Source organism: Daphnia magna, unplaced genomic scaffold (genome assembly GCF_020631705.1).
Source record: "Daphnia magna isolate NIES unplaced genomic scaffold, ASM2063170v1.1 Dm_contigs460, whole genome shotgun sequence".
In the NCBI taxonomy this organism is placed as follows: domain Eukaryota; kingdom Metazoa; phylum Arthropoda; class Branchiopoda; order Diplostraca; family Daphniidae; genus Daphnia; species Daphnia magna.
In genome coordinates, this window is record NW_025533341.1 from 19,821 (window position 1) to 42,165 (window position 22,345).

At 39.2% G+C, this 22,345-nt stretch overlaps 47 pseudogenes; all 47 read right to left on the reverse strand.

The window, feature by feature from the left end:
• Positions 1-116: 116 nt before the first annotated feature.
• On the reverse strand, positions 117-235 carry LOC123468892 (annotated as a pseudogene).
• A 359-nt stretch (positions 236-594) lies between these two features.
• On the reverse strand, positions 595-713 carry LOC123468893 (annotated as a pseudogene).
• A 358-nt stretch (positions 714-1,071) lies between these two features.
• On the reverse strand, positions 1,072-1,190 carry LOC123468894 (annotated as a pseudogene).
• Positions 1,191-1,548: 358 nt separating this feature from the next.
• Positions 1,549-1,667, reverse strand: LOC123468895 (annotated as a pseudogene).
• Positions 1,668-2,025: 358 nt separating this feature from the next.
• On the reverse strand, positions 2,026-2,144 carry LOC123468896 (annotated as a pseudogene).
• Positions 2,145-2,502: 358 nt separating this feature from the next.
• On the reverse strand, positions 2,503-2,621 carry LOC123468897 (annotated as a pseudogene).
• A 358-nt stretch (positions 2,622-2,979) lies between these two features.
• LOC123468899 lies at positions 2,980-3,098 on the reverse strand (annotated as a pseudogene).
• A 361-nt stretch (positions 3,099-3,459) lies between these two features.
• Positions 3,460-3,578, reverse strand: LOC123468900 (annotated as a pseudogene).
• Positions 3,579-3,936: 358 nt separating this feature from the next.
• Positions 3,937-4,055, reverse strand: LOC123468901 (annotated as a pseudogene).
• Positions 4,056-4,413: 358 nt separating this feature from the next.
• LOC123468902 lies at positions 4,414-4,532 on the reverse strand (annotated as a pseudogene).
• A 358-nt stretch (positions 4,533-4,890) lies between these two features.
• LOC123468875 lies at positions 4,891-5,009 on the reverse strand (annotated as a pseudogene).
• A 360-nt stretch (positions 5,010-5,369) lies between these two features.
• LOC123468903 lies at positions 5,370-5,488 on the reverse strand (annotated as a pseudogene).
• A 358-nt stretch (positions 5,489-5,846) lies between these two features.
• LOC123468904 lies at positions 5,847-5,965 on the reverse strand (annotated as a pseudogene).
• Positions 5,966-6,323: 358 nt separating this feature from the next.
• On the reverse strand, positions 6,324-6,442 carry LOC123468905 (annotated as a pseudogene).
• A 360-nt stretch (positions 6,443-6,802) lies between these two features.
• LOC123468906 lies at positions 6,803-6,921 on the reverse strand (annotated as a pseudogene).
• A 358-nt stretch (positions 6,922-7,279) lies between these two features.
• Positions 7,280-7,398, reverse strand: LOC123468907 (annotated as a pseudogene).
• Positions 7,399-7,757: 359 nt separating this feature from the next.
• LOC123468908 lies at positions 7,758-7,876 on the reverse strand (annotated as a pseudogene).
• A 358-nt stretch (positions 7,877-8,234) lies between these two features.
• Positions 8,235-8,352, reverse strand: LOC123468877 (annotated as a pseudogene).
• Positions 8,353-8,710: 358 nt separating this feature from the next.
• LOC123468910 lies at positions 8,711-8,829 on the reverse strand (annotated as a pseudogene).
• Positions 8,830-9,189: 360 nt separating this feature from the next.
• Positions 9,190-9,308, reverse strand: LOC123468911 (annotated as a pseudogene).
• A 358-nt stretch (positions 9,309-9,666) lies between these two features.
• On the reverse strand, positions 9,667-9,785 carry LOC123468912 (annotated as a pseudogene).
• A 360-nt stretch (positions 9,786-10,145) lies between these two features.
• On the reverse strand, positions 10,146-10,264 carry LOC123468913 (annotated as a pseudogene).
• Positions 10,265-10,622: 358 nt separating this feature from the next.
• LOC123468914 lies at positions 10,623-10,741 on the reverse strand (annotated as a pseudogene).
• A 358-nt stretch (positions 10,742-11,099) lies between these two features.
• LOC123468915 lies at positions 11,100-11,218 on the reverse strand (annotated as a pseudogene).
• A 358-nt stretch (positions 11,219-11,576) lies between these two features.
• LOC123468916 lies at positions 11,577-11,695 on the reverse strand (annotated as a pseudogene).
• Positions 11,696-12,054: 359 nt separating this feature from the next.
• Positions 12,055-12,173, reverse strand: LOC123468917 (annotated as a pseudogene).
• A 358-nt stretch (positions 12,174-12,531) lies between these two features.
• Positions 12,532-12,650, reverse strand: LOC123468918 (annotated as a pseudogene).
• Positions 12,651-13,008: 358 nt separating this feature from the next.
• Positions 13,009-13,127, reverse strand: LOC123468919 (annotated as a pseudogene).
• A 359-nt stretch (positions 13,128-13,486) lies between these two features.
• Positions 13,487-13,605, reverse strand: LOC123468921 (annotated as a pseudogene).
• Positions 13,606-13,963: 358 nt separating this feature from the next.
• On the reverse strand, positions 13,964-14,082 carry LOC123468922 (annotated as a pseudogene).
• Positions 14,083-14,440: 358 nt separating this feature from the next.
• LOC123468923 lies at positions 14,441-14,559 on the reverse strand (annotated as a pseudogene).
• A 358-nt stretch (positions 14,560-14,917) lies between these two features.
• Positions 14,918-15,036, reverse strand: LOC123468924 (annotated as a pseudogene).
• A 358-nt stretch (positions 15,037-15,394) lies between these two features.
• Positions 15,395-15,513, reverse strand: LOC123468925 (annotated as a pseudogene).
• A 361-nt stretch (positions 15,514-15,874) lies between these two features.
• Positions 15,875-15,993, reverse strand: LOC123468860 (annotated as a pseudogene).
• Positions 15,994-16,351: 358 nt separating this feature from the next.
• Positions 16,352-16,471, reverse strand: LOC123468873 (annotated as a pseudogene).
• Positions 16,472-16,829: 358 nt separating this feature from the next.
• LOC123468861 lies at positions 16,830-16,948 on the reverse strand (annotated as a pseudogene).
• Positions 16,949-17,306: 358 nt separating this feature from the next.
• Positions 17,307-17,425, reverse strand: LOC123468862 (annotated as a pseudogene).
• A 358-nt stretch (positions 17,426-17,783) lies between these two features.
• LOC123468863 lies at positions 17,784-17,902 on the reverse strand (annotated as a pseudogene).
• Positions 17,903-18,260: 358 nt separating this feature from the next.
• On the reverse strand, positions 18,261-18,379 carry LOC123468864 (annotated as a pseudogene).
• Positions 18,380-18,737: 358 nt separating this feature from the next.
• LOC123468866 lies at positions 18,738-18,856 on the reverse strand (annotated as a pseudogene).
• A 358-nt stretch (positions 18,857-19,214) lies between these two features.
• LOC123468867 lies at positions 19,215-19,333 on the reverse strand (annotated as a pseudogene).
• Positions 19,334-19,694: 361 nt separating this feature from the next.
• On the reverse strand, positions 19,695-19,814 carry LOC123468874 (annotated as a pseudogene).
• Positions 19,815-20,172: 358 nt separating this feature from the next.
• LOC123468868 lies at positions 20,173-20,291 on the reverse strand (annotated as a pseudogene).
• A 359-nt stretch (positions 20,292-20,650) lies between these two features.
• LOC123468869 lies at positions 20,651-20,769 on the reverse strand (annotated as a pseudogene).
• Positions 20,770-21,130: 361 nt separating this feature from the next.
• On the reverse strand, positions 21,131-21,249 carry LOC123468870 (annotated as a pseudogene).
• A 360-nt stretch (positions 21,250-21,609) lies between these two features.
• LOC123468871 lies at positions 21,610-21,728 on the reverse strand (annotated as a pseudogene).
• Positions 21,729-22,085: 357 nt separating this feature from the next.
• LOC123468859 lies at positions 22,086-22,204 on the reverse strand (annotated as a pseudogene).
• Between the last annotated feature and the right edge of the window lie 141 nt (positions 22,205-22,345).

The following is a 22,345-nucleotide window of genomic DNA, read 5'->3' on the forward strand; positions in this document are numbered from 1 at the left end:
AAAATATCGATACTCACCACTAGGTAGCGCTAACTGAAACATCAAAACACATCACCAAATGGCAGTAACTAACACTTTGATACAATTGCCCACCGCAGGTATGATAAAAGGTTTGATGCCAACAGCATCCCGTATTCCCAAGTGGTCACCCTCCTAAGTACTAACGGGACCCGACGCAGCTTAACGGCCGGGAGCTGACGAGACCGGGTTTTTTCTACGTGGTATGGCCGTTGACAGCGTAATGCACGACTGGATCGAATACACTCCTAATAATGATTTTCCTACAATAATACCTACACTAGGTTTATTAATTTAAATAATTACTGAAGTTGGACTGGTAACCATCGCGTTTTGTCAACAATTAAATTAATAACTAAATTATTTTCGCATTTGTTTGTAAAGTCATTGCTAATAAGAAAACAAATCCTAGTTATGTTATTCATGTTTCCAATAACACCTCCATAAGGAAATGCGAGATAAAATATCGATACTCACCACTAGGTAGCGCTAACTGAAACATCAAAACACATCACCAAATGGCAGTAACTAACACTTTGATACAATTGCCCACCGCAGGTATGATAAAAGGTTTGATGCCAACAGCATCCCGTATTCCCAAGTGGTCACCCTCCTAAGTACTAACGGGACCCGACGCAGCTTAACGGCCGGGAGCTGACGAGACCGGGTTTTTTCTACGTGGTATGGCCGTTGACAGCGTAATGCACGACTGGATCGAATACACTCCAATAATGATTTTCCTACAATAATACCTACACTAGGTTTATTAATTTAAATAATTACTGAAGTTGGACTGGTAACCATCGCGTTTTGTCAACAATTAAATTAATAACTAAATTATTTTCGCATTTGTTTGTAAAGTCATTGCTAATAAGAAAACAAATCCTAGTTATGTTATTCATGTTTCCAATAACACCTCCATAAGGAAATGCGAGATAAAATATCGATACTCACCACTAGGTAGCGCTAACTGAAACATCAAAACACATCACCAAATGGCAGTAACTAACACTTTGATACAATTGCCCACCGCAGGTATGATAAAAGGTTTGATGCCAACAGCATCCCGTATTCCCAAGTGGTCACCCTCCTAAGTACTAACGGGACCCGACGCAGCTTAACGGCCGGGAGCTGACGAGACCGGGTTTTTTCTACGTGGTATGGCCGTTGACAGCGTAATGCACGACTGGATCGAATACACTCCAATAATGATTTTCCTACAATAATACCTACACTAGGTTTATTAGTTTAAATAATTACTGAAGTTGGACTGGTAACCATCGCGTTTTGTCAACAATTAAATTAATAACTAAATTATTTTCGCATTTGTTTGTAAAGTCATTGCTAATAAGAAAACAAATCCTAGTTATGTTATTCATGTTTCCAATAACACCTCCATAAGGAAATGCGAGATAAAATATCGATACTCACCACTAGGTAGCGCTAACTGAAACATCAAAACACATCACCAAATGGCAGTAACTAACACTTTGATACAATTGCCCACCGCAGGTATGATAAAAGGTTTGATGCCAACAGCATCCCGTATTCCCAAGTGGTCACCCTCCTAAGTACTAACGGGACCCGACGCAGCTTAACGGCCGGGAGCTGACGAGACCGGGTTTTTTCTACGTGGTATGGCCGTTGACAGCGTAATGCACGACTGGATCGAATACACTCCAATAATGATTTTCCTACAATAATACCTACACTAGGTTTATTAATTTAAATAATTACTGAAGTTGGACTGGTAACCATCGCGTTTTGTCAACAATTAAATTAATAACTAAATTATTTTCGCATTTGTTTGTAAAGTCATTGCTAATAAGAAAACAAATCCTAGTTATGTTATTCATGTTTCCAATAACACCTCCATAAGGAAATGCGAGATAAAATATCGATACTCACCACTAGGTAGCGCTAACTGAAACATCAAAACACATCACCAAATGGCAGTAACTAACACTTTGATACAATTGCCCACCGCAGGTATGATAAAAGGTTTGATGCCAACAGCATCCCGTATTCCCAAGTGGTCACCCTCCTAAGTACTAACGGGACCCGACGCAGCTTAACGGCCGGGAGCTGACGAGACCGGGTTTTTTCTACGTGGTATGGCCGTTGACAGCGTAATGCACGACTGGATCGAATACACTCCAATAATGATTTTCCTACAATAATACCTACACTAGGTTTATTAATTTAAATAATTACTGAAGTTGGACTGGTAACCATCGCGTTTTGTCAACAATTAAATTAATAACTAAATTATTTTCGCATTTGTTTGTAAAGTCATTGCTAATAAGAAAACAAATCCTAGTTATGTTATTCATGTTTCCAATAACACCTCCATAAGGAAATGCGAGATAAAATATCGATACTCACCACTAGGTAGCGCTAACTGAAACATCAAAACACATCACCAAATGGCAGTAACTAACACTTTGATACAATTGCCCACCGCAGGTATGATAAAAGGTTTGATGCCAACAGCATCCCGTATTCCCAAGTGGTCACCCTCCTAAGTACTAACGGGACCCGACGCAGCTTAACGGCCGGGAGCTGACGAGACCGGGTTTTTTCTACGTGGTATGGCCGTTGACAGCGTAATGCACGACTGGATCGAATACACTCCAATAATGATTTTCCTACAATAATACCTACACTAGGTTTATTAATTTAAATAATTACTGAAGTTGGACTGGTAACCATCGCGTTTTGTCAACAATTAAATTAATAACTAAATTATTTTCGCATTTGTTTGTAAAGTCATTGCTAATAAGAAAACAAATCCTAGTTATGTTATTCATGTTTCCAATAACACCTCCATAAGGAAATGCGAGATAAAATATCGATACTCACCACTAGGTAGCGCTAACTGAAACATCAAAACACATCACCAAATGGCAGTAACTAACACTTTGATACAATTGCCCACCGCAGGTATGATAAAAGGTTTGATGCCAACAGCATCCCGTATTCCCAAGTGGTCACCCTCCTAAGTACTAACGGGACCCGACGCAGCTTAACGGCCGGGAGCTGACGAGACCGGGTTTTTTCTACGTGGTATGGCCGTTGACAGCGTAATGCACGACTGAATCGAATACACTCTAATAATGATTTTCCTACAATAATACCTACACTAGGTTTATTAATTTAAATAATTACTGAAGTTGGACTGGTAACCATCGCGTTTTGTCAACAATTAAATTAATAACTAAATTATTTTCGCATTTGTTTGTAAAGTCATTGCTAATAAGAAAACAAATCCTAGTTATGTTATTCATGTTTCCAATAACACCTCCATAAGGAAATGCGAGATAAAATATCGATACTCACCACTAGGTAGCGCTAACTGAAACATCAAAACACATCACCAAATGGCAGTAACTAACACTTTGATACAATTGCCCACCGCAGGTATGATAAAAAGGTTTTATTTGCCAACAGCATCCCGTATTCCCAAGTGGTCACCCTCCTAAGTACTAACGGGACCCGACGCAGCTTAACGGCCGGGAGCTGACGAGACCGGGTTTTTTCTACGTGGTATGGCCGTTGACAGCGTAATGCACGACTGGATCGAATACACTCCAATAATGATTTTCCTACAATAATACCTACACTAGGTTTATTAATTTAAATAATTACTGAAGTTGGACTGGTAACCATCGCGTTTTGTCAACAATTAAATTAATAACTAAATTATTTTCGCATTTGTTTGTAAAGTCATTGCTAATAAGAAAACAAATCCTAGTTATGTTATTCATGTTTCCAATAACACCTCCATAAGGAAATGCGAGATAAAATATCGATACTCACCACTAGGTAGCGCTAACTGAAACATCAAAACACATCACCAAATGGCAGTAACTAACACTTTGATACAATTGCCCACCGCAGGTATGATAAAAGGTTTGATGCCAACAGCATCCCGTATTCCCAAGTGGTCACCCTCCTAAGTACTAACGGGACCCGACGCAGCTTAACGGCCGGGAGCTGACGAGACCGGGTTTTTTCTACGTGGTATGGCCGTTGACAGCGTAATGCACGACTGGATCGAATACACTCCAATAATGATTTTCCTACAATAATACCTACACTAGGTTTATTAATTTAAATAATTACTGAAGTTGGACTGGTAACCATCGCGTTTTGTCAACAATTAAATTAATAACTAAATTATTTTCGCATTTGTTTGTAAAGTCATTGCTAATAAGAAAACAAATCCTAGTTATGTTATTCATGTTTCCAATAACACCTCCATAAGGAAATGCGAGATAAAATATCGATACTCACCACTAGGTAGCGCTAACTGAAACATCAAAACACATCACCAAATGGCAGTAACTAACACTTTGATACAATTGCCCACCGCAGGTATGATAAAAGGTTTGATGCCAACAGCATCCCGTATTCCCAAGTGGTCACCCTCCTAAGTACTAACGGGACCCGACGCAGCTTAACGGCCGGGAGCTGACGAGACCGGGTTTTTTCTACGTGGTATGGCCGTTGACAGCGTAATGCACGACTGGATCGAATACACTCCAATAATGATTTTCCTACAATAATACCTACACTAGGTTTATTAGTTTAAATAATTACTGAAGTTGGACTGGTAACCATCGCGTTTTGTCAACAATTAAATTAATAACTAAATTATTTTCGCATTTGTTTGTAAAGTCATTGCTAATAAGAAAACAAATCCTAGTTATATTATTCATGTTTCCAATAACACCTCCATAAGGAAATGCGAGATAAAATATCGATACTCACCACTAGGTAGCGCTAACTGAAACATCAAAACACATCACCAAAAGGAAAAAATAAAAATTTTAAAAAAAATCCCAAACAAAAAAAAAAAAAAAATTTTTATGCCAACAGCATCCCGTATTCCCAAGTGGTCACCCTCCTAAGTACTAAAGGGACCCGACCCAGCTTAACGGCCGGGGGCTGACGAGACCGGGTTTTTTCTACGTGGTATGGCCGTTGACAGCGTAATGCACGACTGGATCGAATACACTCCTAATAATGATTTTCCTACAATAATACCTACACTAGGTTTATTAGTTTAAATAATTACTGAAGTTGGACTGGTAACCATCGCGTTTTGTCAACAATTAAATTAATAACTAAATTATTTTCGCATTTGTTTGTAAAGTCATTGCTAATAAGAAAACAAATCCTAGTTATGTTATTCATGTTTCCAATAACACCTCCATAAGGAAATGCGAGATAAAATATCGATACTCACCACTAGGTAGCGCTAACTGAAACATCAAAACACATCACCAAATGGCAGTAACTAACACTTTGATACAATTGCCCACCGCAGGTATGATAAAAAGGTTTGATGCCAACAGCATCCCGTATTCCCAAGTGGTCACCCTCCTAAGTACTAACGGGACCCGACGCAGCTTAACGGCCGGGAGCTGACGAGACCGGGTTTTTTCTACGTGGTATGGCCGTTGACAGCGTAATGCACGACTGGATCGAATACACTCCAATAATGATTTTCCTACAATAATACCTACACTAGGTTTATTAATTTAAATAATTACTGAAGTTGGACTGGTAACCATCGCGTTTTGTCAACAATTAAATTAATAACTAAATTATTTTCGCATTTGTTTGTAAAGTCATTGCTAATAAGAAAACAAATCCTAGTTATGTTATTCATGTTTCCAATAACACCTCCATAAGGAAATGCGAGATAAAATATCGATACTCACCACTAGGTAGCGCTAACTGAAACATCAAAACACATCACCAAATGGCAGTAACTAACACTTTGATACAATTGCCCACCGCAGGTATGATAAAAGGTTTGATGCCAACAGCATCCCGTATTCCCAAGTGGTCACCCTCCTAAGTACTAACGGGACCCGACGCAGCTTAACGGCCGGGAGCTGACGAGACCGGGTTTTTTCTACGTGGTATGGCCGTTGACAGCGTAATGCACGACTGGATCGAATACACTCCAATAATGATTTTCCTACAATAATACCTACACTAGGTTTATTAATTTAAATAATTACTGAAGTTGGACTGGTAACCATCGCGTTTTGTCAACAATTAAATTAATAACTAAATTATTTTCGCATTTGTTTGTAAAGTCATTGCTAATAAGAAAACAAATCCTAGTTATGTTATTCATGTTTCCAATAACACCTCCATAAGGAAATGCGAGATAAAATATCGATACTCACCACTAGGTAGCGCTAACTGAAACATCAAAACACATCACCAAATGGCAGTAACTAACACTTTGATACAATTGCCCACCGCAGGTATGATAAAAGGTTTGATGCCAACAGCATCCCGTATTCCCAAGTGGTCACCCTCCTAAGTACTAACGGGACCCGACGCAGCTTAACGGCCGGGAGCTGACGAGACCGGGTTTTTTCTACGTGGTATGGCCGTTGACAGCGTAATGCACGACTGGATCGAATACACTCCAATAATGATTTTCCTACAATAATACCTACACTAGGTTTATTAGTTTAAATAATTACTGAAGTTGGACTGGTAACCATCGCGTTTTGTCAACAATTAAATTAATAACTAAATTATTTTCGCATTTGTTTGTAAAGTCATTGCTAATAAGAAAACAAATCCTAGTTATGTTATTCATGTTTCCAATAACACCTCCATAAGGAAATGCGAGATAAAATATCGATACTCACCACTAGGTAGCGCTAACTGAAACATCAAAACACATCACCAAATGGCAGTAACTAACACTTTGATACAATTGCCCACCGCAGGTGTGTATAAAAAGGTTTGATGCCAACAGCATCCCGTATTCCCAAGTGGTCACCCTCCTAAGTACTAACGGGACCCGACGCAGCTTAACGGCCGGGAGCTGACGAGACCGGGTTTTTTCTACGTGGTATGGCCGTTGACAGCGTAATGCACGACTGGATCGAATACACTCCAATAATGATTTTCCTACAATAATACCTACACTAGGTTTATTAATTTAAATAATTACTGAAGTTGGACTGGTAACCATCGCGTTTTGTCAACAATTAAATTAATAACTAAATTATTTTCGCATTTGTTTGTAAAGTCATTGCTAATAAGAAAACAAATCCTAGTTATGTTATTCATGTTTCCAATAACACCTCCATAAGGAAATGCGAGATAAAATATCGATACTCACCACTAGGTAGCGCTAACTGAAACATCAAAACACATCACCAAATGGCAGTAACTAACACTTTGATACAATTGCCCACCGCAGGTATGATAAAAGGTTTGATGCCAACAGCATCCCGTATTCCCAAGTGGTCACCCTCCTAAGTACTAACGGGACCCGACGCAGCTTAACGGCCGGGAGCTGACGAGACCGGGTTTTTTCTACGTGGTATGGCCGTTGACAGCGTAATGCACGACTGGATCGAATACACTCCAATAATGATTTTCCTACAATAATACCTACACTAGGTTTATTAATTTAAATAATTACTGAAGTTGGACTGGTAACCATCGCGTTTTGTCAACAATTAAATTAATAACTAAATTATTTTCGCATTTGTTTGTAAAGTCATTGCTAATAAGAAAACAAATCCTAGTTATGTTATTCATGTTTCCAATAACACCTCCATAAGGAAATGCGAGATGAAAATATCGATACTCACCACTAGGTAGCGCTAACTGAAACATCAAAACACATCACCAAATGGCAGTAACTAACACTTTGATACAATTGCCCACCGCAGGTATGATAAAAGGTTTGATGCCAACAGCATCCCGTATTCCCAAGTGGTCACCCTCCTAAGTACTAACGGGACCCGACGCAGCTTAACGGCCGGGAGCTGACGAGACCGGGTTTTTTCTACGTGGTATGGCCGTTGACAGCGTAATGCACGACTGGATCGAATACACTCCAATAATGATTTTCCTACAATAATACCTACACTAGGTTTATTAATTTAAATAATTACTGAAGTTGGACTGGTAACCATCGCGTTTTGTCAACAATTAAATTAATAACTAAATTATTTTCGCATTTGTTTGTAAAGTCATTGCTAATAAGAAAACAAATCCTAGTTATGTTATTCATGTTTCCAATAACACCTCCATAAGGAAATGCGAGATAAAATATCGATACTCACCACTAGGTAGCGCTAACTGAAACATCAAAACACATCACCAAATGGCAGTAACTAACACTTTGATACAATTGCCCACCGCAGGTATGATAAAAGGTTTGATGCCAACAGCATCCCGTATTCCCAAGTGGTCACCCTCCTAAGTACTAACGGGACCCGACGCAGCTTAACGGCCGGGAGCTGACGAGACCGGGTTTTTTTACGTGGTATGGCCGTTGACAGCGTAATGCACGACTGGATCGAATACACTCCAATAATGATTTTCCTACAATAATACCTACACTAGGTTTATTAATTTAAATAATTACTGAAGTTGGACTGGTAACCATCGCGTTTTGTCAACAATTAAATTAATAACTAAATTATTTTCGCATTTGTTTGTAAAGTCATTGCTAATAAGAAAACAAATCCTAGTTATGTTATTCATGTTTCCAATAACACCTCCATAAGGAAATGCGAGATAAAATATCGATACTCACCACTAGGTAGCGCTAACTGAAACATCAAAACACATCACCAAATGGCAGTAACTAACACTTTGATACAATTGCCCACCGCAGGTATGATAAAAGGTTTGATGCCAACAGCATCCCGTATTCCCAAGTGGTCACCCTCCTAAGTACTAACGGGACCCGACGCAGCTTAACGGCCGGGAGCTGACGAGACCGGGTTTTTTCTACGTGGTATGGCCGTTGACAGCGTAATGCACGACTGGATCGAATACACTCTCCAATAATGATTTTCCTACAATAATACCTACACTAGGTTTATTAGTTTAAATAATTACTGAAGTTGGACTGGTAACCATCGCGTTTTGTCAACAATTAAATTAATAACTAAATTATTTTCGCATTTGTTTGTAAAGTCATTGCTAATAAGAAAACAAATCCTAGTTATGTTATTCATGTTTCCAATAACACCTCCATAAGGAAATGCGAGATAAAATATCGATACTCACCACTAGGTAGCGCTAACTGAAACATCAAAACACATCACCAAATGGCAGTAACTAACACTTTGATACAATTGCCCACCGCAGGTATGATAAAAGGTTTGATGCCAACAGCATCCCGTATTCCCAAGTGGTCACCCTCCTAAGTACTAACGGGACCCGACGCAGCTTAACGGCCGGGAGCTGACGAGACCGGGTTTTTTCTACGTGGTATGGCCGTTGACAGCGTAATGCACGACTGGATCGAATACACTCTAATAATGATTTTCCTACAATAATACCTACACTAGGTTTATTAATTTAAATAATTACTGAAGTTGGACTGGTAACCATCGCGTTTTGTCAACAATTAAATTAATAACTAAATTATTTTCGCATTTGTTTGTAAAGTCATTGCTAATAAGAAAACAAATCCTAGTTATGTTATTCATGTTTCCAATAACACCTCCATAAGGAAATGCGAGATAAAATATCGATACTCACCACTAGGTAGCGCTAACTGAAACATCAAAACACATCACCAAATGGCAGTAACTAACACTTTGATACAATTGCCCACCGCAGGTATGATAAAAGGTTTGATGCCAACAGCATCCCGTATTCCCAAGTGGTCACCCTCCTAAGTACTAACGGGACCCGACGCAGCTTAACGGCCGGGAGCTGACGAGACCGGGTTTTTTCTACGTGGTATGGCCGTTGACAGCGTAATGCACGACTGGATCGAATACACTCCAATAATGATTTTCCTACAATAATACCTACACTAGGTTTATTAATTTAAATAATTACTGAAGTTGGACTGGTAACCATCGCGTTTTGTCAACAATTAAATTAATAACTAAATTATTTTCGCATTTGTTTGTAAAGTCATTGCTAATAAGAAAACAAATCCTAGTTATGTTTTATTCATGTTTCCAATAACACCTCCATAAGGAAATGCGAGATAAAATATCGATACTCACCACTAGGTAGCGCTAACTGAAACATCAAAACACATCACCAAATGGCAGTAACTAACACTTTGATACAATTGCCCACCGCAGGTATGATAAAAGGTTTGATGCCAACAGCATCCCGTATTCCCAAGTGGTCACCCTCCTAAGTACTAACGGGACCCGACGCAGCTTAACGGCCGGGAGCTGACGAGACCGGGTTTTTTCTACGTGGTATGGCCGTTGACAGCGTAATGCACGACTGGATCGAATACACTCCAATAATGATTTTCCTACAATAATACCTACACTAGGTTTATTAATTTAAATAATTACTGAAGTTGGACTGGTAACCATCGCGTTTTGTCAACAATTAAATTAATAACTAAATTATTTTCGCATTTGTTTGTAAAGTCATTGCTAATAAGAAAACAAATCCTAGTTATGTTATTCATGTTTCCAATAACACCTCCATAAGGAAATGCGAGATAAAATATCGATACTCACCACTAGGTAGCGCTAACTGAAACATCAAAACACATCACCAAATGGCAGTAACTAACACTTTGATACAATTGCCCACCGCAGGTATGATAAAAGGTTTGATGCCAACAGCATCCCGTATTCCCAAGTGGTCACCCTCCTAAGTACTAACGGGACCCGACGCAGCTTAACGGCCGGGAGCTGACGAGACCGGGTTTTTTCTACGTGGTATGGCCGTTGACAGCGTAATGCACGACTGGATCGAATACACTCCAATAATGATTTTCCTACAATAATACCTACACTAGGTTTATTAATTTAAATAATTACTGAAGTTGGACTGGTAACCATCGCGTTTTGTCAACAATTAAATTAATAACTAAATTATTTTCGCATTTGTTTGTAAAGTCATTGCTAATAAGAAAACAAATCCTAGTTATGTTATTCATGTTTCCAATAACACCTCCATAAGGAAATGCGAGATAAAATATCGATACTCACCACTAGGTAGCGCTAACTGAAACATCAAAACACATCACCAAATGGCAGTAACTAACACTTTGATACAATTGCCCACCGCAGGTATGATAAAAGGTTTGATGCCAACAGCATCCCGTATTCCCAAGTGGTCACCCTCCTAAGTACTAACGGGACCCGACGCAGCTTAACGGCCGGGAGCTGACGAGACCGGGTTTTTTCTACGTGGTATGGCCGTTGACAGCGTAATGCACGACTGGATCGAATACACTCCAATAATGATTTTCCTACAATAATACCTACACTAGGTTTATTAGTTTAAATAATTACTGAAGTTGGACTGGTAACCATCGCGTTTTGTCAACAATTAAATTAATAACTAAATTATTTTCGCATTTGTTTGTAAAGTCATTGCTAATAAGAAAACAAATCCTAGTTATGTTATTCATGTTTCCAATAACACCTCCATAAGGAAATGCGAGATAAAATATCGATACTCACCACTAGGTAGCGCTAACTGAAACATCAAAACACATCACCAAATGGCAGTAACTAACACTTTGATACAATTGCCCACCGCAGGTATGATAAAAGGTTTGATGCCAACAGCATCCCGTATTCCCAAGTGGTCACCCTCCTAAGTACTAACGGGACCCGACGCAGCTTAACGGCCGGGAGCTGACGAGACCGGGTTTTTTCTACGTGGTATGGCCGTTGACAGCGTAATGCACGACTGGATCGAATACACTCCAATAATGATTTTCCTACAATAATACCTACACTAGGTTTATTAATTTAAATAATTACTGAAGTTGGACTGGTAACCATCGCGTTTTGTCAACAATTAAATTAATAACTAAATTATTTTCGCATTTGTTTGTAAAGTCATTGCTAATAAGAAAACAAATCCTAGTTATGTTATTCATGTTTCCAATAACACCTCCATAAGGAAATGCGAGATAAAATATCGATACTCACCACTAGGTAGCGCTAACTGAAACATCAAAACACATCACCAAATGGCAGTAACTAACACTTTGATACAATTGCCCACCGCAGGTATGATAAAAAGGTTTGATGCCAACAGCATCCCGTATTCCCAAGTGGTCACCCTCCTAAGTACTAACGGGACCCGACGCAGCTTAACGGCCGGGAGCTGACGAGACCGGGTTTTTTCTACGTGGTATGGCCGTTGACAGCGTAATGCACGACTGGATCGAATACACTCCAATAATGATTTTCCTACAATAATACCTACACTAGGTTTATTAGTTTAAATAATTACTGAAGTTGGACTGGTAACCATCGCGTTTTGTCAACAATTAAATTAATAACTAAATTATTTTCGCATTTGTTTGTAAAGTCATTGCTAATAAGAAAACAAATCCTAGTTATGTTATTCATGTTTCCAATAACACCTCCATAAGGAAATGCGAGATAAAATATCGATACTCACCACTAGGTAGCGCTAACTGAAACATCAAAACACATCACCAAATGGCAGTAACTAACACTTTGATACAATTGCCCACCGCAGGTATGATAAAAGGTTTGATGCCAACAGCATCCCGTATTCCCAAGTGGTCACCCTCCTAAGTACTAACGGGACCCGACGCAGCTTAACGGCCGGGAGCTGACGAGACCGGGTTTTTTCTACGTGGTATGGCCGTTGACAGCGTAATGCACGACTGGATCGAATACACTCCAATAATGATTTTCCTACAATAATACCTACACTAGGTTTATTAGTTTAAATAATTACTGAAGTTGGACTGGTAACCATCGCGTTTTGTCAACAATTAAATTAATAACTAAATTATTTTCGCATTTGTTTGTAAAGTCATTGCTAATAAGAAAACAAATCCTAGTTATGTTATTCATGTTTCCAATAACACCTCCATAAGGAAATGCGAGATAAAATATCGATACTCACCACTAGGTAGCGCTAACTGAAACATCAAAACACATCACCAAATGGCAGTAACTAACACTTTGATACAATTGCCCACCGCAGGTATGATAAAAGGTTTGATGCCAACAGCATCCCGTATTCCCAAGTGGTCACCCTCCTAAGTACTAACGGGACCCGACGCAGCTTAACGGCCGGGAGCTGACGAGACCGGGTTTTTTCTACGTGGTATGGCCGTTGACAGCGTAATGCACGACTGGATCGAATACACTCCTAATAATGATTTTCCTACAATAATACCTACACTAGGTTTATTAATTTAAATAATTACTGAAGTTGGACTGGTAACCATCGCGTTTTGTCAACAATTAAATTAATAACTAAATTATTTTCGCATTTGTTTGTAAAGTCATTGCTAATAAGAAAACAAATCCTAGTTATGTTATTCATGTTTCCAATAACACCTCCATAAGGAAATGCGAGATAAAATATCGATACTCACCACTAGGTAGCGCTAACTGAAACATCAAAACACATCACCAAATGGCAGTAACTAACACTTTGATACAATTGCCCACCGCAGGTATGATAAAAGGTTTGATGCCAACAGCATCCCGTATTCCCAAGTGGTCACCCTCCTAAGTACTAACGGGACCCGACGCAGCTTAACGGCCGGGAGCTGACGAGACCGGGTTTTTTCTACGTGGTATGGCCGTTGACAGCGTAATGCACGACTGGATCGAATACACTCCAATAATGATTTTCCTACAATAATACCTACACTAGGTTTATTAATTTAAATAATTACTGAAGTTGGACTGGTAACCATCGCGTTTTGTCAACAATTAAATTAATAACTAAATTATTTTCGCATTTGTTTGTAAAGTCATTGCTAATAAGAAAACAAATCCTAGTTATGTTATTCATGTTTCCAATAACACCTCCATAAGGAAATGCGAGATAAAATATCGATACTCACCACTAGGTAGCGCTAACTGAAACATCAAAACACATCACCAAATGGCAGTAACTAACACTTTGATACAATTGCCCACCGCAGGTATGATAAAAGGTTTGATGCCAACAGCATCCCGTATTCCCAAGTGGTCACCCTCCTAAGTACTAACGGGACCCGACGCAGCTTAACGGCCGGGAGCTGACGAGACCGGGTTTTTTCTACGTGGTATGGCCGTTGACAGCGTAATGCACGACTGGATCGAATACACTCCAATAATGATTTTCCTACAATAATACCTACACTAGGTTTATTAATTTAAATAATTACTGAAGTTGGACTGGTAACCATCGCGTTTTGTCAACAATTAAATTAATAACTAAATTATTTTCGCATTTGTTTGTAAAGTCATTGCTAATAAGAAAACAAATCCTAGTTATGTTATTCATGTTTCCAATAACACCTCCATAAGGAAATGCGAGATAAAATATCGATACTCACCACTAGGTAGCGCTAACTGAAACATCAAAACACATCACCAAATGGCAGTAACTAACACTTTGATACAATTGCCCACCGCAGGTATGATAAAAGGTTTGATGCCAACAGCATCCCGTATTCCCAAGTGGTCACCCTCCTAAGTACTAACGGGACCCGACGCAGCTTAACGGCCGGGAGCTGACGAGACCGGGTTTTTTCTACGTGGTATGGCCGTTGACAGCGTAATGCACGACTGGATCGAATACACTCCAATAATGATTTTCCTACAATAATACCTACACTAGGTTTATTAGTTTAAATAATTACTGAAGTTGGACTGGTAACCATCGCGTTTTGTCAACAATTAAATTAATAACTAAATTATTTTCGCATTTGTTTGTAAAGTCATTGCTAATAAGAAAACAAATCCTAGTTATGTTATTCATGTTTCCAATAACACCTCCATAAGGAAATGCGAGATAAAATATCGATACTCACCACTAGGTAGCGCTAACTGAAACATCAAAACACATCACCAAATGGCAGTAACTAACACTTTGATACAATTGCCCACCGCAGGTATGATAAAAGGTTTGATGCCAACAGCATCCCGTATTCCCAAGTGGTCACCCTCCTAAGTACTAACGGGACCCGACGCAGCTTAACGGCCGGGAGCTGACGAGACCGGGTTTTTTCTACGTGGTATGGCCGTTGACAGCGTAATGCACGACTGGATCGAATACACTCCAATAATGATTTTCCTACAATAATACCTACACTAGGTTTATTAATTTAAATAATTACTGAAGTTGGACTGGTAACCATCGCGTTTTGTCAACAATTAAATTAATAACTAAATTATTTTCGCATTTGTTTGTAAAGTCATTGCTAATAAGAAAACAAATCCTAGTTATGTTATTCATGTTTCCAATAACACCTCCATAAGGAAATGCGAGATAAAATATCGATACTCACCACTAGGTAGCGCTAACTGAAACATCAAAACACATCACCAAATGGCAGTAACTAACACTTTGATACAATTGCCCACCGCAGGTATGATAAAAGGTTTGATGCCAACAGCATCCCGTATTCCCAAGTGGTCACCCTCCTAAGTACTAACGGGACCCGACGCAGCTTAACGGCCGGGAGCTGACGAGACCGGGTTTTTTCTACGTGGTATGGCCGTTGACAGCGTAATGCACGACTGGATCGAATACACTCCAATAATGATTTTCCTACAATAATACCTACACTAGGTTTATTAGTATTTAAATAATTACTGAAGTTGGACTGGTAACCATCGCGTTTTGTCAACAATTAAATTAATAACTAAATTATTTTCGCATTTGTTTGTAAAGTCATTGCTAATAAGAAAACAAATCCTAGTTATGTTATTCATGTTTCCAATAACACCTCCATAAGGAAATGCGAGATAAAATATCGATACTCACCACTAGGTAGCGCTAACTGAAACATCAAAACACATCACCAAATGGCAGTAACTAACACTTTGATACAATTGCCCACCGCAGGTATGATAAAAAGGTTTGATGCCAACAGCATCCCGTATTCCCAAGTGGTCACCCTCCTAAGTACTAACGGGACCCGACGCAGCTTAACGGCCGGGAGCTGACGAGACCGGGTTTTTTCTACGTGGTATGGCCGTTGACAGCGTAATGCACGACTGGATCGAATACACTCCAATAATGATTTTCCTACAATAATACCTACACTAGGTTTATTAATTTAAATAATTACTGAAGTTGGACTGGTAACCATCGCGTTTTGTCAACAATTAAATTAATAACTAAATTATTTTCGCATTTGTTTGTAAAGTCATTGCTAATAAGAAAACAAATCCTAGTTATGTTATTCATGTTTCCAATAACACCTCCATAAGGAAATGCGAGATAAAATATCGATACTCACCACTAGGTAGCGCTAACTGAAACATCAAAACACATCACCAAATGGCAGTAACTAACACTTTGATACAATTGCCCACCGCAGGTATGATAAAAGGTTTGATGCCAACAGCATCCCGTATTCCCAAGTGGTCACCCTCCTAAGTACTAACGGGACCCGACGCAGCTTAACGGCCGGGAGCTGACGAGACCGGGTTTTTTTCTACGTGGTATGGCCGTTGACAGCGTAATGCACGACTGGATCGAATACACTCCAATAATGATTTTCCTACAATAATACCTACACTAGGTTTATTAGTTTAAATAATTACTGAAGTTGGACTGGTAACCATCGCGTTTTGTCAACAATTAAATTAATAACTAAATTATTTTCGCATTTGTTTGTAAAGTCATTGCTAATAAGAAAACAAATCCTAGTTATGTTATTCATGTTTCCAATAACACCTCCATAAGGAAATGCGAGATAAAATATCGATACTCACCACTAGGTAGCGCTAACTGAAACATCAAAACACATCACCAAATGGCAGTAACTAACACTTTGATACAATTGCCCACCGCAGGTATGATAAAAGGTTTGATGCCAACAGCATCCCGTATTCCCAAGTGGTCACCCTCCTAAGTACTAACGGGACCCGACGCAGCTTAACGGCCGGGAGCTGACGAGACCGGGTTTTTTCTACGTGGTATGGCCGTTGACAGCGTAATGCACGACTGGATCGAATACACTCCAATAATGATTTTCCTACAATAATACCTACACTAGGTTTATTAATTTAAATAATTACTGAAGTTGGACTGGTAACCATCGCGTTTTGTCAACAATTAAATTAATAACTAAATTATTTTCGCATTTGTTTGTAAAGTCATTGCTAATAAGAAAACAAATCCTAGTTATGTTATTCATGTTTCCAATAACACCTCCATAAGGAAATGCGAGATAAAATATCGATACTCACCACTAGGTAGCGCTAACTGAAACATCAAAACACATCACCAAATGGCAGTAACTAACACTTTGATACAATTGCCCACCGCAGGTATGATAAAAGGTTTGATGCCAACAGCATCCCGTATTCCCAAGTGGTCACCCTCCTAAGTACTAACGGGACCCGACGCAGCTTAACGGCCGGGAGCTGACGAGACCGGGTTTTTTCTACGTGGTATGGCCGTTGACAGCGTAATGCACGACTGGATCGAATACACTCCAATAATGATTTTCCTACAATAATACCTACACTAGGTTTATTAGTTTAAATAATTACTGAAGTTGGACTGGTAACCATCGCGTTTTGTCAACAATTAAATTAATAACTAAATTATTTTCGCATTTGTTTGTAAAGTCATTGCTAATAAGAAAACAAATCCTAGTTATGTTATTCATGTTTCCAATAACACCTCCATAAGGAAATGCGAGATAAAATATCGATACTCACCACTAGGTAGCGCTAACTGAAACATCAAAACACATCACCAAATGGCAGTAACTAACACTTTGATACAATTGCCCACCGCAGGTATGATAAAAGGTTTGATGCCAACAGCATCCCGTATTCCCAAGTGGTCACCCTCCTAAGTACTAACGGGACCCGACGCAGCTTAACGGCCGGGAGCTGACGAGACCGGGTTTTTTCTACGTGGTATGGCCGTTGACAGCGTAATGCACGACTGAATCGAATACACTCTAATAATGATTTTCCTACAATAATACCTACACTAGGTTTATTAATTTAAATAATTACTGAAGTTGGACTGGTAACCATCGCGTTTTGTCAACAATTAAATTAATAACTAAATTATTTTCGCATTTGTTTGTAAAGTCATTGCTAATAAGAAAACAAATCCTAGTTATGTTATTCATGTTTCCAATAACACCTCCATAAGGAAATGCGAGATAAAATATCGATACTCACCACTAGGTAGCGCTAACTGAAACATCAAAACACATCACCAAATGGCAGTAACTAACACTTTGATACAATTGCCCACCGCAGGTATGATAAAAGGTTTGATGCCAACAGCATCCCGTATTCCCAAGTGGTCACCCTCCTAAGTACTAACGGGACCCGACGCAGCTTAACGGCCGGGAGCTGACGAGACCGGGTTTTTTCTACGTGGTATGGCCGTTGACAGCGTAATGCACGACTGGATCGAATACACTCCAATAATGATTTTCCTACAATAATACCTACACTAGGTTTATTAGTTTAAATAATTACTGAAGTTGGACTGGTAACCATCGCGTTTTGTCAACAATTAAATTAATAACTAAATTATTTTCGCATTTGTTTGTAAAGTCATTGCTAATAAGAAAACAAATCCTAGTTATGTTATTCATGTTTCCAATAACACCTCCATAAGGAAATGCGAGATAAAATATCGATACTCACCACTAGGTAGCGCTAACTGAAACATCAAAACACATCACCAAATGGCAGTAACTAACACTTTGATACAATTGCCCACCGCAGGTATGATAAAGGGTTTGATGCCAACAGCATCCCGTATTCCCAAGTGGTCACCCTCCTAAGTACTAACGGGACCCGACGCAGCTTAACGGCCGGGAGCTGACGAGACCGGGTTTTTTCTACGTGGTATGGCCGTTGACAGCGTAATGCACGACTGGATCGAATACACTCTAATAATGATTTTCCTACAATAATACCTACACTAGGTTTATTAATTTAAATAATTACTGAAGTTGGACTGGTAACCATCGCGTTTTGTCAACAATTAAATTAATAACTAAATTATTTTCGCATTTGTTTGTAAAGTCATTGCTAATAAGAAAACAAATCCTAGTTATGTTATTCATGTTTCCAATAACACCTCCATAAGGAAATGCGAGATAAAATATCGATACTCACCACTAGGTAGCGCTAACTGAAACATCAAAACACATCACCAAATGGCAGTAACTAACACTTTGATACAATTGCCCACCGCAGGTATGATAAAAGGTTTGATGCCAACAGCATCCCGTATTCCCAAGTGGTCACCCTCCTAAGTACTAACGGGACCCGACGCAGCTTAACGGCCGGGAGCTGACGAGACCGGGTTTTTTCTACGTGGTATGGCCGTTGACAGCGTAATGCACGACTGGAATCGAATACACTCTAATAATGATTTTCCTACAATAATACCTACACTAGGTTTATTAAGTTTAAATAATTACTGAAGTTGGACTGGTAACCATCGCGTTTTGTCAACAATTAAATTAATAACTAAATTATTTTCGCATTTGTTTGTAAAGTCATTGCTAATAAGAAAACAAATCCTAGTTATGTTATTCATGTTTCCAATAACACCTCCATAAGGAAATGCGAGATAAAATATCGATACTCACCACTAGGTAGCGCTAACTGAAACATCAAAACACATCACCAAATGGCAGTAACTAACACTTTGATACAATTGCCCACCGCAGGTATGATAAAAAGGTTTGATGCCAACAGCATCCCGTATTCCCAAGTGGTCACCCTCCTAAGTACTAACGGGACCCGACGCAGCTTAACGGCCGGGAGCTGACGAGACCGGGTTTTTTTCTACGTGGTATGGCCGTTGACAGCGTAATGCACGACTGGATCGAATACACTCTAATAATGATTTTCCTACAATAATACCTACACTAGGTTTATTAATTTAAATAATTACTGAAGTTGGACTGGTAACCATCGCGTTTTGTCAACAATTAAATTAATAACTAAATTATTTTCGCATTTGTTTGTAAAGTCATTGCTAATAAGAAAACAAATCCTAGTTATGTTATTCATGTTTCCAATAACACCTCCATAAGGAAATGCGAGATAAAATATCGATACTCACCACTAGGTAGCGCTAACTGAAACATCAAAACACATCACCAAATGGCAGTAACTAACACTTTGATACAATTGCCCACCGCAGGTATGATAAAAGGTTTGATGCCAACAGCATCCCGTATTCCCAAGTGGTCACCCTCCTAAGTACTAACGGGACCCGACGCAGCTTAACGGCCGGGAGCTGACGAGACCGGGTTTTTTCTACGTGGTATGGCCGTTGACAGCGTAATGCACGACTGGATCGAATACACTCTAATAATGATTTTCCTACAATAATACCTACACTAGGTTTATTAATTTAAATAATTACTGAAGTTGGACTGGTAACCATCGCGTTTTGTCAACAATTAAATTAATAACTAAATTATTTTCGCATTTGTTTGTAAAGTCATTGCTAATAAGAAAACAAATCCTAGTTATGTTATTCATGTTTCCAATAACACCTCCATAAGGAAATGCGAGATAAAATATCGATACTCACCACTAGGTAGCGCTAACTGAAACATCAAAACACATCACCAAATGGCAGTAACTAACACTTTGATACAATTGCCCACCGCAGGTATGATAAAAAGGTTTGATGCCAACAGCATCCCGTATTCCCAAGTGGTCACCCTCCTAAGTACTAACGGGACCCGACGCAGCTTAACGGCCGGGAGCTGACGAGACCGGGTTTTTTCTACGTGGTATGGCCGTTGACAGCGTAATGCACGACTGAATCGAATACACTCTAATAATGATTTTCCTACAATAATACCTACACTAGGTTTATTAATTTAAATAATTACTGAAGTTGGACTGGTAACCATCGCGTTTTGTCAACAATTAAATTAATAACTAAATTATTTTCGCATTTGTTTGTAAAGTCATTGCTAATAAGAAAACAAATCCTAGTTATGTTATTCATGTTTCCAATAACACCTCCATAAAGGGAAATGCGAGATAAAATATCGATACTCACCACTAGGTAGCGCTAACTGAAACATCAAAACACATCACCAAATGGCAGTAACTAACACTTTGATACAATTGCCCACCGCAGGTATTGATAAAAGGTTTGATGCCAACAGCATCCCGTATTCCCAAGTGGTCACCCTCCTAAGTACTAACGGGACCCGACGCAGCTTAACGGCCGGGAGCTGACGAGACCGGGTTTTTTCTACGTGGTATGGCCGTTGACAGCGTAATGCACGACTGGATCGAATACACTCCAATAATGATTTTCCTACAATAATACCTACACTAGGTTTATTAGTTTAAATAATTACTGAAGTTGGACTGGTAACCATCGCGTTTTGTCAACAATTAAATTAATAACTAAATTATTTTCGCATTTGTTTGTAAAGTCATTGCTAATAAGAAAACAAATCCTAGTTATGTTATTCATGTGTTCCAATAACACCTCCATAAGGAAATGCGAGATAAAATATCGATACTCACCACTAGGTAGCGCTAACTGAAACATCAAAACACATCACCCAAATGGCAGTAACTAACACTTTGATACAATTGCCCACCGCAGGTAATATAAGAGGTTTGATGCCAACAGCATCCCGTATTCCCAAGTGGTCACCCTCCTAAGTACTAACGGGACCCGACGCAGCTTAACGGCCGGGAGCTGACGAGACCGGGTTTTTTCTACGTGGTATGGCCGTTGACAGCGTAATGCACGACTGAATCGAATACACTCTAATAATGATTTTCCTACAATAATACCTACACTAGGTTTATTAATTTAAATAATTACTGAAGTTGGACTGGTAACCATCGCGTTTTGTCAACAATTAAATTAATAACTAAATTATTTTCGCATTTGTTTGTAAAGTCATTGCTAATAAGAAAACAAATCCTAGTTATGTTATTCATGTTTCCAATAACACCTCCATAAGGAATGCGAGATAAAATATCGATACTCACCACTAGGTAGCGCTAACTGAAACATCAAAACACATCACCAAATGGCAGTAACTAACACTTTGATACAATTGCCCACCGCGGGTATGATAAAGGTTTTGATGCCAACAGCATCCCGTATTCCCAAGTGGTCACCCTCCTAAGTACTAACGGGACCCGACGCAGCTTAACGGCCGGGAGCTGACGAGACCGGGTTTTTTCTGCGTGGTATGGCCGTTGACAGCGTAATGCACGACTGGATCGAATACACTCCAATAATGATTTTCCTACAATAATACCTACACTAGGTTTATTAGTTTAAATAATTACTGAAGTTGGACTGGTAACCATCGCGTTTTGTCAACAATTAAATTAATAACTAT